The sequence below is a fragment of the Oncorhynchus gorbuscha genome, linkage group LG02, assembly GCF_021184085.1.
Source record: "Oncorhynchus gorbuscha isolate QuinsamMale2020 ecotype Even-year linkage group LG02, OgorEven_v1.0, whole genome shotgun sequence".
Lineage (NCBI taxonomy): Eukaryota > Metazoa > Chordata > Actinopteri > Salmoniformes > Salmonidae > Oncorhynchus > Oncorhynchus gorbuscha.
Genome location: NC_060174.1, coordinates 46,421,104 through 46,432,859, shown reverse-complemented (window position 1 = coordinate 46,432,859; position 11,756 = coordinate 46,421,104). Strand labels below are relative to the sequence as shown.

Sequence of the window (11,756 nt, the reverse complement as noted above, 5' to 3'; positions counted from 1 at the left end):
GCCACTATTACCATATAGAGCCTCCCTGAATTCGCAATGCAAATAAAATTGCAAATACAATCTTCCACAACAGAAGAAAAAAAATTGTCAACTGCCTTTGTATGAAAACAAACAGTGTCCTTTCATGACTATTTGACTAGTGAATTTCACTCCTGTCAACTCTTGTCAGGGGCCTCCATTTTGTGGGAACTGACAGCACTGTGGAGTGTTATACAAACCAAATCCACTGGAGGGTGACATGAGCTTGTTCTCTTTTTCTCCTCAAACTTAATTTGCCAAACTGTCTGAAGCTCTGTATTTATATGAAATAATGTTTCAATAACAACTGAATCCTTTCACTTGTCCTAATTGTGTCCATTTGTCATTTGGGAACACCATGCCAAATATCCTTCCCTTCATATGGTAACACTTATGGGGCACAAGCAACAGGCTCAAGGTCTTAGGGGATGCCACTGTCACAGTCAGCGTCCAAATGACCACTCCTCTGCCCCAGGCCTCTCCCCAAGCAGGTCTCCATCATGAGTTCTCTGAGACAAATGTTTCCCATTTTCTCTGCCACAAGGTCAAGGCTTTCGCCGTCAGCTGTTGAGACCTGGAACATAGACATAGAAAACATTTAGTCAGAATTCTTACTCTATCATACCATGACATAAATGGTTGCAGGTGACTAAGCTAGTCCAGGATATTCCACCAATGTTGTACGATGCTTGGCCTCACCTGATGGAATTCATAGCCAGTTCCTTGAGAGTTTCTATGTGAGAGTTTGGGAAACCCTGCGGCCCTTCCAACACCTTTAACACCACCCCTCTCTTCCTAGAGAACTCCTTGGCCACTGGGTGGCACAGCAAGGAAAAGCTGTGGCTGGTGGAAGACGGGGTTGAACAGTAGAGCACCCAGCAGGCTCCCATTCATATCAGTGCCGTATTCATCTGCGAATGACAGTGAGGTCAATCAATGTAGACGATAGTAATCACTCATCTGTGCTGAACAAAATTCATTCTCAACACAAAATACTACAAGGGATCTATTGGCTTATACTGTAATTACATGAGTTTAGACTTAATATGAACACTTCAGATGAAGAGTAAGGGTTCATGTGCTCACCAGTTTCTCCTGCATGGAAGTAGGGATGGTTGACTCTTCTCTCGCCTGGCAGAGACAAAGCCTCCTTAAAGTACCAGAGGGGTCTTCCGCCTAATACCAGAAGAAAACATCAGAGACGTCAACAACACCCTGCACAACCTATACCTATTTAGTAATACATCTAGTAATGAAAGTAATTTATAAATGAAGTCCATATAAATCATAATTTTTTTCCCTAAAAGAGATTAGACGATTTTGAGGAGTCTTGTCTTGTGTACCTACAATATGTACCTACAGTGAAGAGGACCCGAGCTCCCAGGAAGTATGGGTGTTTTTTCACAAACTGCCTGGTCTCGTCCTGATCGGTCTTGAGGCCCCATGCACTGTCATGTGTGCTCCCATCCAGCTTGTATGTCTGTGCATCAGTAATAAACATGTAAGAATTACACAGTGTATTTTATGTGACAATGCAGTTTGGCTACAAGTTGAAAATGATTGGTCAACTCAATCTATTCTGTGTTTGGAATGATTCTAACAACGTAGTCACAACTAAAGTCATAACATGGCTCAAACAATATCCATGCATCTGTGTGTGTGTGTATTGTTCACATCTGGAAGCAATGACCTCAGCTCAGGCCCTTACGTGCTTGAATATAGTAGTGTAGGTGACTAGTCCCCAAGACAAAATGAAGGCCTGCTCAAACCTCTTCCAAATGACGTCTTGGCTGGGGTATGTAGTCTCTGGATCTTCAGTCTTCAGTGGAGGACCAGATTAAATGAAGAGTGCATGAAATAGGAAATATGTGGGTGAAATACAAAATAAATTGTGTATGTATTCCACCAGGGAGATGCTTGTGTGATGTAGACATAGTATGACCATGACATATAAATTACATAAAATACATTACCTGACCAAAAGTATGTGGACAGGACACCTGCTCGTCGAACATCTCATTCCAAAATCATTGGCATTAATATGGAGTTGGTCCCCCTTTGATGCTATAACAGCCTCCACTCTTCTGGGAAGGCTTTCCACTAGATGTTGGAACATTGCTATGGGGACTTTCTTCCATTCAGGCGCAAAAAGTCTGGGTTTAAGAGTCTCTTTTCCAAGCTTAAAATGGCAAACATTCATGCTGTCAATCCAGCATGACTTCTGCGGCTTTCAAAACAACTGAAAACTTGGAACTGGAAAACTAAGACTTAAGTGAGTTCAAGACAACTAGCTCCGACTGGGAAAATATGTTTTTGAACAGTCAACCAACTCGGAATTCCAAGTCGGGAACTCGGGCCTCCTTCTAGAGTGCCGACCTGAAGATCACTGATGTCATGATTCAACCTTGTTTTTTTCTGAGTTCTAAGTTGTCTTGAAAGCACCATAAAACCAGAGAATGCCAGGCTTTGATGACAAAGTTCGATGACAAAATTTGCCCACAAGTACCGTCGCACCACCTTCCTGTTCAAGTGAGCACAGCACAACAAGGTGAGTCCAAAAATGTCTTGTATGCTGCTGCATAAATTATGTAAAATGCCAGGGAGATATGTACACTGTAGCTAAGTAATAGTAAGTGTATGTTGTGTAGTAGGCTGTTAGTAGCCCATGTGCCTCACCCTAAAATATGGTCCCTTTCATAGCGTTGAAGTTGGAATTTTACATACACCTTAGCCAAATACATTTAGACTCAGTTTTTCCCTATTCCTGACATTTAATCCTAGTACAAATTCTCTGTCTTAGGTCAGTTAGTATCACCACTTTATTTCAAGAATGTGAAATGTCAGAATAATAGTAGAGAATTTATTTATTTATTTAAGCTTTTATTTATTTCATCACATTCCCAGTGGGCCAGATGTTTACATACACTCAATTAGTATTTGGTAGCATTGCTTATAAATGGCTTAACTTGGGTCAAACATTTCGGGTAGCCTTCCACAAGCTTCCCACAATAAGTTGGGTGAATTTTGGCCCATTCCTCCTGACAGAGCTGGTGTAACGGAGTCAGGTTTGTAGGCCTCCTTGCTCACACACGCTTTTTCAGTTCTGCCCACATTTTCTATAGGATTGAGGTCAGGGCTTTGTGATGGCCACTCCAATACCTTGACTTTGTTGTCCTTAAGCCATTTTGCCACAACTTTGGAAGTATGCTTGGGGTCATTGTCCATTTGGAAGACCCATTTGCGACCAAGCTGCAACTTCCTGACTGATGTCTTGAGATGTTGCTTCAAAATATCCACATAATTTTCCTTCCTTATGATGCCATCTATTTTGTGACGTACACTAGTCCCTCCTGCAGCAAAGCACCCCCACGGCATGATGCTGCCACCCCCGTGCTTCACAGTTAGGATCGTGTCTTCAGCTTGCAAGCCTCCCCCTTTTTCCTCCAAACATAACGATGTTCATTATGGCCAGTTTTTTTTCTGCAAAAAGTACAATCTTTGTCTCCATGTGCAGTTGCAAACTGTAGTCTGGATTTTTTAAGGGCGGTTTTTGAGCAGTGGCTTCTTCCTTGCTGAGCGGCCTTTCAGGTTATGTCGATATAGGACTCGTTTTACTGTGGATATAGATATTTTTGTACCCGTTTCCTCCAGCATCTTCACAGGGTCCTTTGCTGCAATTGTGTTTCACAACACCTGACTTCACAACAACATGGCAGCGCTTGGAAGTAGGCATAATGGTAGGCTGTACAATTTCTCCTCTGGCCTTCACTATGGCCATGGAAGTCATCATCAGGGCATCGAGATGGGTGGTCGGCGGTGAGAGAACTAAGGAAGGGCTCCGTCTCCCACCTATCCGAGCATACATGGATGACATGACTACACTGACCACCACTGCAGCATGCACCAGGCGGCTACTTGCAAAACTGCAGGATAACATCAAGTGGGCACGGATGAAAATCAAGCCAAGCAAATCTCGAAGCATCTCCATAGTCAAGGGACAGCTTAAAGATGTGAGGTTCTGCATTGGAGATGACCCGATACCAACGGTGTCTGAGCAACCCATCAAGAGCCTGGGTAGATGGTACAACGAAAGCCTCCGGGATAAAGATCAAGTGCAGCAAGTAAGGCAGGACATCGCCGACGGTCTTGAGAACATCAACAAGACCCTACTGCCTGGGAGGCTCAAGCTCTGGTGCCTACAGTTTGGACTTCTCCCCCGGGTAATGTGGCCACTCACCGTCTATGAGGTCCCAATAACAACAGTGGAGAAGATGGAGCGAACCATTACCTCATACGTGAAGAAATGGCTGGGTCTCCCACAATGCCTGAGTAACATCGGCCTCTATGGCAAAGGGGTCCTTGAACTACCTCTTACAAGTCTAACGGAGGAGTACAAGTGCTCTAAAGTAAGACTTCAGATGACATTGAAGGACTCCAAAGACCAGACCATTAGCAAGGCTGCACCTCCCCTACAAACTGGACGGAAATGGACATCATCCAAGGCTGTGCAGCAAGCAACATCAGCCCTGAGACACCAAGACATTGTGGGGAATATCCAGCATGGAAGAGGAGGCTTTGGCCTGGCAGCAAGCAAACCAACGTTCCATAAGGCAACAACATCTGAACTCAGGAAGCTGGTGGTCGAGGAGGTGCGCAGACAGGAGGAGACTGCAAGAAGTGCAAAGGCTGTCTCTCTTGCTAAACAAGGGCAATGGACGCGGTGGGAAGGCCTGGAGAGGAGAAAGATCAACTGGAGTGAGCTTTGGCAAATGGAGGCAAGCAACATCAGCTTCATCATAAGAGCTGTTTATGATGTGCTTCCATCACCAAAAAATCTACATCAATGGTATGGCGAGGACTCGACCTGCCCCCTCTGCCCAGCTCCAGCGACTCTCAGGCATATAATGACAGGTTGCAAGACCAGCCTCTCACAAGGCCGCTACACCTGGAGGCACAATCAGGTCCTCAAGAGCCTGGCTGCAGCACTTGAGACCAAGAGGAGTGCAACCAATTCATTACCTCCAAAAACAAGCAATCCCGTCAAAACAACAACATTCATCCGGGAGGGACAGAAAAGGCCCAAGTATCCTCCTACAAAGCCAGAAACTGGACACCTAGCCATGGCCCGGGACTGGAAGATGTTTGTCGATATTGGCCAGCAACTCATTTTTCCACCTGAGATTGCTTCTACCAACCTTAGGCCAGACATGGTACTCTGGTCCCCTTCACGAAAGGCTGTGTACATCATAGAGCTCACAGTCCCGTGGGAAAACTCTGTTGAAGAGGCCTACGAGCGTAAGAAACTGCGTTACACAGAGTTGGCAGCAGACGCAACTCAGCGTGGCTGGAATGCAAAAGTCTGGCCAGTTGAAGTGGGATGCAGAGGATTCGTGGCTTCTTCCATCATCAGGTTGCTGAAAGAACTTGGAATCCATGGACAGGCTCTGCGGCAGACCATCAGAGCAGTTTCTCAAGCAGCTGAAAGAGGTAGCCAGTGGATCTGGATCAAACGGAAGGACCCTTGCTGGGCTATAACTTCATGACCCCTCACCCCCACCTGAGAACTCAATTCAGATCCCTCCAACTTGAGGAGGGCATATGAGGTATGCGGTCAGCTGTATGGCTGGCTCAGGGAAGAGGACGCCCCTGCCTTGCACAGTCCTGTGGGACATCTTAATTGGGCATGGGACACAAGCTAAGGCTTGATCACCCTTTAGCTGGCCACCTTTGATGAGGGTGTTTAGTGATTAAAGGCCGAAACACCCATTGATTCGAAGGCACACTACTGAGGATGTGTCCCAAAAATTGACATCTTACCCCAGTCTAAGAAATAAACCTCCCATGCCACTCTGTCAACATCACGGCGAATCTCATGCGAGTGCATTCCATCTATTGGCACAATGGACAGTTTTTAACATCTCGTCCCGTGTTTTATGATTCTGTTGTTCTGGAATTGATTTGCAATTTTCACACCAAAGTACGTTAATCTCTAGGAGACAGAACACGTCTCCTTCCTGAGCGGTATGACGGCTGCTTGGTCCCATGGTGTTTATACTTGCTTTGTGTGATGTATTGTTGTCTCTACCTTCTTGCCCTTAGTGCTGTTGTCTGTGCCCAATAATGTTTGTACCATGTTTTGTGCTGCTGCCATGTTGTGTTGCTCCCATGCTGTGTTGTTGTGTTAAGTCTCTCTTTACGTAGTGTTCTCTCTTTATTTAAATTATTTGTATTTTTAATCCCAGCTCCCGTCCCTGCTGGAGGCCTTTTGGAAGGCCGTCATTGTAAATAAGAATTTGTTCTTAACTGACTTGCCTAGTTAAATAAAATTTTAAATCAAATACAAAATAGTTTGTGGGCACCATTTGTCACTGCTATTAATGTATTAATGTATTGTAATTAGTGTATTGTTTAGTGGCTTTGCTGGCATGAATCTAAAAAAATATTTTTTTGAGTTTACCCCACCAAGATGTACATGCTAAAATCGCCACTGCAGCATACAAGAGGAGCACTGAGGTATTGGATTTGGCTGCCAAGAGCAGAAGAGGAACCGGACTGACAGGTCCTATGAAAAGCACATGTAGCAGTGTGGCCAGTACGTCACATTCTTCACCAGCCACTCCCCTCCCACAATGGAGAAGTCATGGACATGAAGGGCTTCCCCTAAAACAGATAAGAGGTCATCGTAACCTGTGTGGCTTACAATGAAGTACATTATATACAAGTAACTGCCAAAATAAAGGAAGCACCAACAGTGTATTAATAGGGCATTGGGCCACCACAAGCCAGAACAGCTTCAATGCACCTTGGCATAGATTTGACAAGTGTCTAGAAATCTATTGGAGGGATGCGACACCATTCTTCCACAAGAAATTCCATAATTTGGTGTTGTTTTTGGTGGAAAACGTTCTCAGGCGCCACTCCAGAATCTCCCATAAGTGTTCAATTGAGTTCAAATCTGGTGACATCGTTTTCATGCTCCTCAAACCATTCAGTGACCACTCGTGCCCTGTAGATGGGGTTATCATCTTATGGGGGCATAGCCATGCTAGCCAAAATAATGGCCTGTCCAGCATTTTTATACATGACCCTCAGCATGAAGGAATGTTAATTGCTTAATTCACTCAGGAACCACACCTGTGTGGAAGCACCTGCTTTCAATAAACTTTGATTCCTTCATTTACTCAAGTGTTTCCATTATTTTGTATTCCCTTATTGCTTACACCTGTCCTCTCAGATCCTCACAAATGCAAAGAGGACGGGGTGGGGGTCCATTTGAGATCAGGTGTACCTTCGGGCATCCTCTGCGGTAGGCTGTAGATGGGGCTGCACTGGATGAGGGGCTTTGCCTTGAAGGCAGGAGGGAAGTCTGAGCTCTCCATCTCCTGCTCCTTTGTGCAGCTGTGCACTCAGTCACTGTAGTTCCCATGTAAGCAGCAGCCTGCCCCCTGTCTGGGAGGCCTCCTGCTGCACCAGAGACTCTGAGCCCAGGGTCAGGGCTGCACCAGCACAGCAAGACTGACACCACAGACACTTGGTGGCTCTCTGGCCAGCACATCATGATGAAGGTGTGGCAAATCAATGTTGGTCAACACTGAATAAAAAAGCTAAAAAGGAGAAAGAAAAATATGGTATAGGAAATCTAGTGTGAAAACAAGATCAACAGAGCTTGTCCACTGGGCACACACTGGTTGAATCAATGACATTAAATTGATGTCTGCGCCCAGTGGATGTTGTTTAGTGTAAGCTTACTGCTTTGCAGAACATTCATAACATCCACATCCTCATTATTCCTTTCTTATGCTTGCTTCCTCAGAACATTTAGTTCCTCTTGAAACAAACAAAAAGTCTTAACCAATAGCTTACTGAGGTCTAGTTCCCATTTCCCATCAAAGCTTCCTAGGAATAGTATTTAATATTTAGAGGAGAGGGTCTGCAGGACCTCAGAGGCTACAAAGTTTACATTTACATCTGAATTTGATACATACATGCTCAATTAATTAAATATAGTTTTGAGAGTAATTGTAGCCAACTTCAGGCATTGTCTGTCAGTAGTCTAGTGCGCCCTGGTGGTGGATGTGGTCAAAGACACCAGCACCATCACCAGCTGTTGGTTATCAACAAACCGCTTTGTGATTCACAGACCTTGTGTTGTTAACTTGTGAATACGGTTCATGGCTTATACCTAATACTTTAAGGTTGTGGTCAAAGTGTTAAACAAAAATATACATTTTACAAATAGGTCATTCCACCAAGACGGTACGTTATGGACTTCGACATTTGTAAACTCAACAAAAAAGGAAACGTCCTCTCACTGTCAACTGCGATTATCTTCAGCAAACTTAACATGTGTAAATATTATTTGTATGAACAGAAGATTCAACAACTGAGACAAACTGAGCAAGTTCCACAGACATGTGACAAACAGAAATTGAATAATGTGTCCCTGAACAAAGGGGGGGGGGTCATAATCAAAAGTAACAGTCAGTATCTGGTGTGGCCACCAGCTGCATTAAGTACTGCAGTGCATCTCCTCCTCATGGACTGCACCAGATTTTCCAGTTCCTGTTGTGAGATGTTACCCCACTCTTCCACCAAGCAAGGCACCTGCAAGTTCCTGGAAAATTCTGGGGGGGGAATGGCCCTAGCCCTCACCCTCCGATCCAACAGGTCCCAGCCGTGCTTAATGGGATTGAGATCCGGGCTCTTCGCTGGCCATGGCAGAACACTGACATACCTGTCTTTCAGGGAATCACACACAGAATGAGCAGTAAGGCTGGTGGCATTGTCATGCAGGAGGGTCATGTCAGGATGAGCCTGCAGGAAGGGTACCACATGAGGGAGGAGGATGTCTTCCCTGTAACGCACAGCATTGAGATTGCCTGCAATGACAACGGGCTCAGTCCGATGATGCTGTGACACACCGCCCTAGACTATGACGGACCCTCCACCTCCAATCGATCCCGCTCCAGAGTACAGGCCTTGGTGTAACGCTCATTCCTTTGACGATAAATCCGAATCCTACCATCCCCCCTGGTGAGACAAAACCGCAACTCGTCAGTGAAGAGCACTTTTTGCCAATCCTGTCTGGTCCAACGACGGTGGGTTTGTACCCATAGGCGACGTTGTTGCCAGTGATGCCTTACAACAGGCCTACAAGCCCTCAGTCCAGCCTCTCTCCACCTATTGCGGACAGTCTGAGCACTGATGGAGGGATTGTACGTTCCTGGTGTAACTCGGGCAGTTGTTGCTGCCATCCTGTACCTGTCCCGCAGGTGTGATGTTCAGATGTACCGATCCTGTGCAGGTGTTGTTACATGTGGTCTGCCACTGCGAGGACGATCAGCTGTCTGTCCCGTCTCCCTGTAGCGCTGTCTTAGGCGTCTCACAGTACAAATATTGCAATTTATTGCCCTGGCCACATCTGCAGTCCTCATGCTTCCCTGCAGCATGCCTAAGGCATGTTCACACAGATGAGCAGGGACCCTGTGCATCTTTCTTTTGGTGTTTTCAGAGTCAGTAGAAAGGCCTATTTAGTGTCTTACGTTTTCCTAACTGTGACCTTAATTGCCTACCGTCTGTAAGATGTTAGTGTCTTAACGACCATTCCACAGGTGCATGCTCATTAATTGTTTATGGTTCATTGAACAAGCACGGGAAACAATGTTTACAATGAAGATCTGAAGTTTGGATTTTTATGAATTATCTTTGAAAGACAGGGTCCTGAAAAGGGACTTATTTTTTTTGCTTAGTTTATATTGTCCCGAATGCATGGTTAAATATACAGTTGATTTATGTAAACTTCAAATGTATACACCTAGGTTGGAGTCATTAAAACATGTTTTTCAACCACTCCACACATTTCTTGTTATCAAACTATAGTTTGGCAAGTTGGTTAAGACATCTACTTTGTTCATGACAAGTAATTTTTCCAACAATTGTTTACAGACAGATTATTTCATTTATAATTCAGTGTATCACAATGCCAGTGGGTCAGAAGTTTACATAGACTAAGTTGACTGTGCCTTTAAACAGCTGGGACAATTCCAGAAAATGGCTTTAGAAGGTTCTGATAGGCTATTTGACCTAATTTGAGTTAATTGGAGGTGTACCTGTGGATGTATTTCAAGGCATACTTTCAAACTCAGTGCCTCTTTGCTTGACATCATGGGAAAATCAAAAGAAATCAGCCAAGACCTCAGAAAAAAAATTGTAGACCTCCACAAGTCTGGTTCATCCTTGGGAGCAATTTCCAAATGACTGAAGGTACCACGTTCATCTGTACAAACAATAGTATGCAAGTATAAACACCATGGGACCACCCAGCTGTCATACCGCTCAGGAAGGAGACGTGTTCTGTCTCCTAGAGATGAATGTACTTTGTAGCGAAAAGTGCAAATCAATCCCAGAACAAAAACAAAGGACCTTGTGAAGATGCTGGAGGAAACAGGTACAAAAATATCTATATCCACAGTACAGTCCTATATCGACATAACCTGAAAGGCCACTCAGCAAGGAAGAAGCCACTGCTCAAAAACCACCATAAAAAAAGCTATGGTTTGCAACTGCACATGGGGACAAAGATTGTGCTTTTTGGAGAAATGTCCTCTGGTCTGATGAAACAAAAATAGAACTGTCTGGCCATAATGACCATCGTTATGTTTGGAGGAAAAAGGGGATGCTTGCAAGCTGAAGAACACCATTCCAACCGTGAAGCACGGGGGTGGCAGCATGTTGTGGGGGTGCTTTGCTGCAGGAGGGACTGGTGCACTTCAAAATAGATGGCATCATGAGGAAGGGAAAGTATGTGAATATATTGATGCAACATCAAGACATCAGTCAGGAATTTAAAGCTTGTTCGCAAATGGGTCTTCCAAATGGACAATGACCCCAAGCATACTTCCAAAGTTGTGGCAAAATGGCTTAAGGACAACAAAGTCAAGGTATTGGAGTGGCCATCACAGAGCCCTGACGTCAATCCTATAGAAAATGTGGGCAGAACTGAAAAAGGGTGTGTGAGCAAGGAGGCCTACAAACCTGTCTCAGTTACACCAGCTCTGTCAGGAGGAATGAGCCAAAATTCACCCAACTTATTGTGGGAAGCTTGTGGAAGGCTACTCAAAACATTTGACCCAAGATAAACAATTTATAAGCAATGCTACCAAATACTAATTGAGTGTATGTAAACGTCTGACCCACTGGGAATGTGATGAAAGAAATAAAAGCTGAAATAAATCACTAATATTATTCTGACTTTTCACATTCTTAAAATAAAAAGTGGTGATCCTAACTGACCTAAGAAAGGGAATCTTTACTAGGATTAAATGGCAGGAATTGTGAAAAACTGATATTAAATGTATTTGGCTAAGGTGTATGTAAACTTCCGACTTCAACTGTATGAAATACAATCTAGCCTATGCTCTAACTTTGTAGGCCGCATGTGCAGCACCAGAATGTTCTCTCCCTGCTTGATCATGGTTTGATCGGTGTGCATAATTAATATACAGTAATACAGTTCACAATCAAAAAGATTAACCTACAGGAGCAAGTTAATTTATTTAGCCAAGAGAGGATATAGCTAGCTACATCTGTGGGCTTTTATGTTTTTCTATTTTGCATAATGTGCAGTAGCCTAGTATACCCTATAGGCCCACAGTATAAGGGCACCATCATTGACTTTTTTGGGCTTGGGCTCATTAAATGTATTTAACATGTGGCTCATCAGGCTCAGGTAGCATCAG

At 44.3% G+C, this 11,756-nt stretch overlaps 1 pseudogene; it reads right to left on the bottom strand.

Moving 5' to 3' along the window:
- Positions 1-516: 516 nt before the first annotated feature.
- Positions 517-7,397, bottom strand: LOC123990285 (annotated as a pseudogene).
- Positions 7,398-11,756: the final 4,359 nt, after the last annotated feature.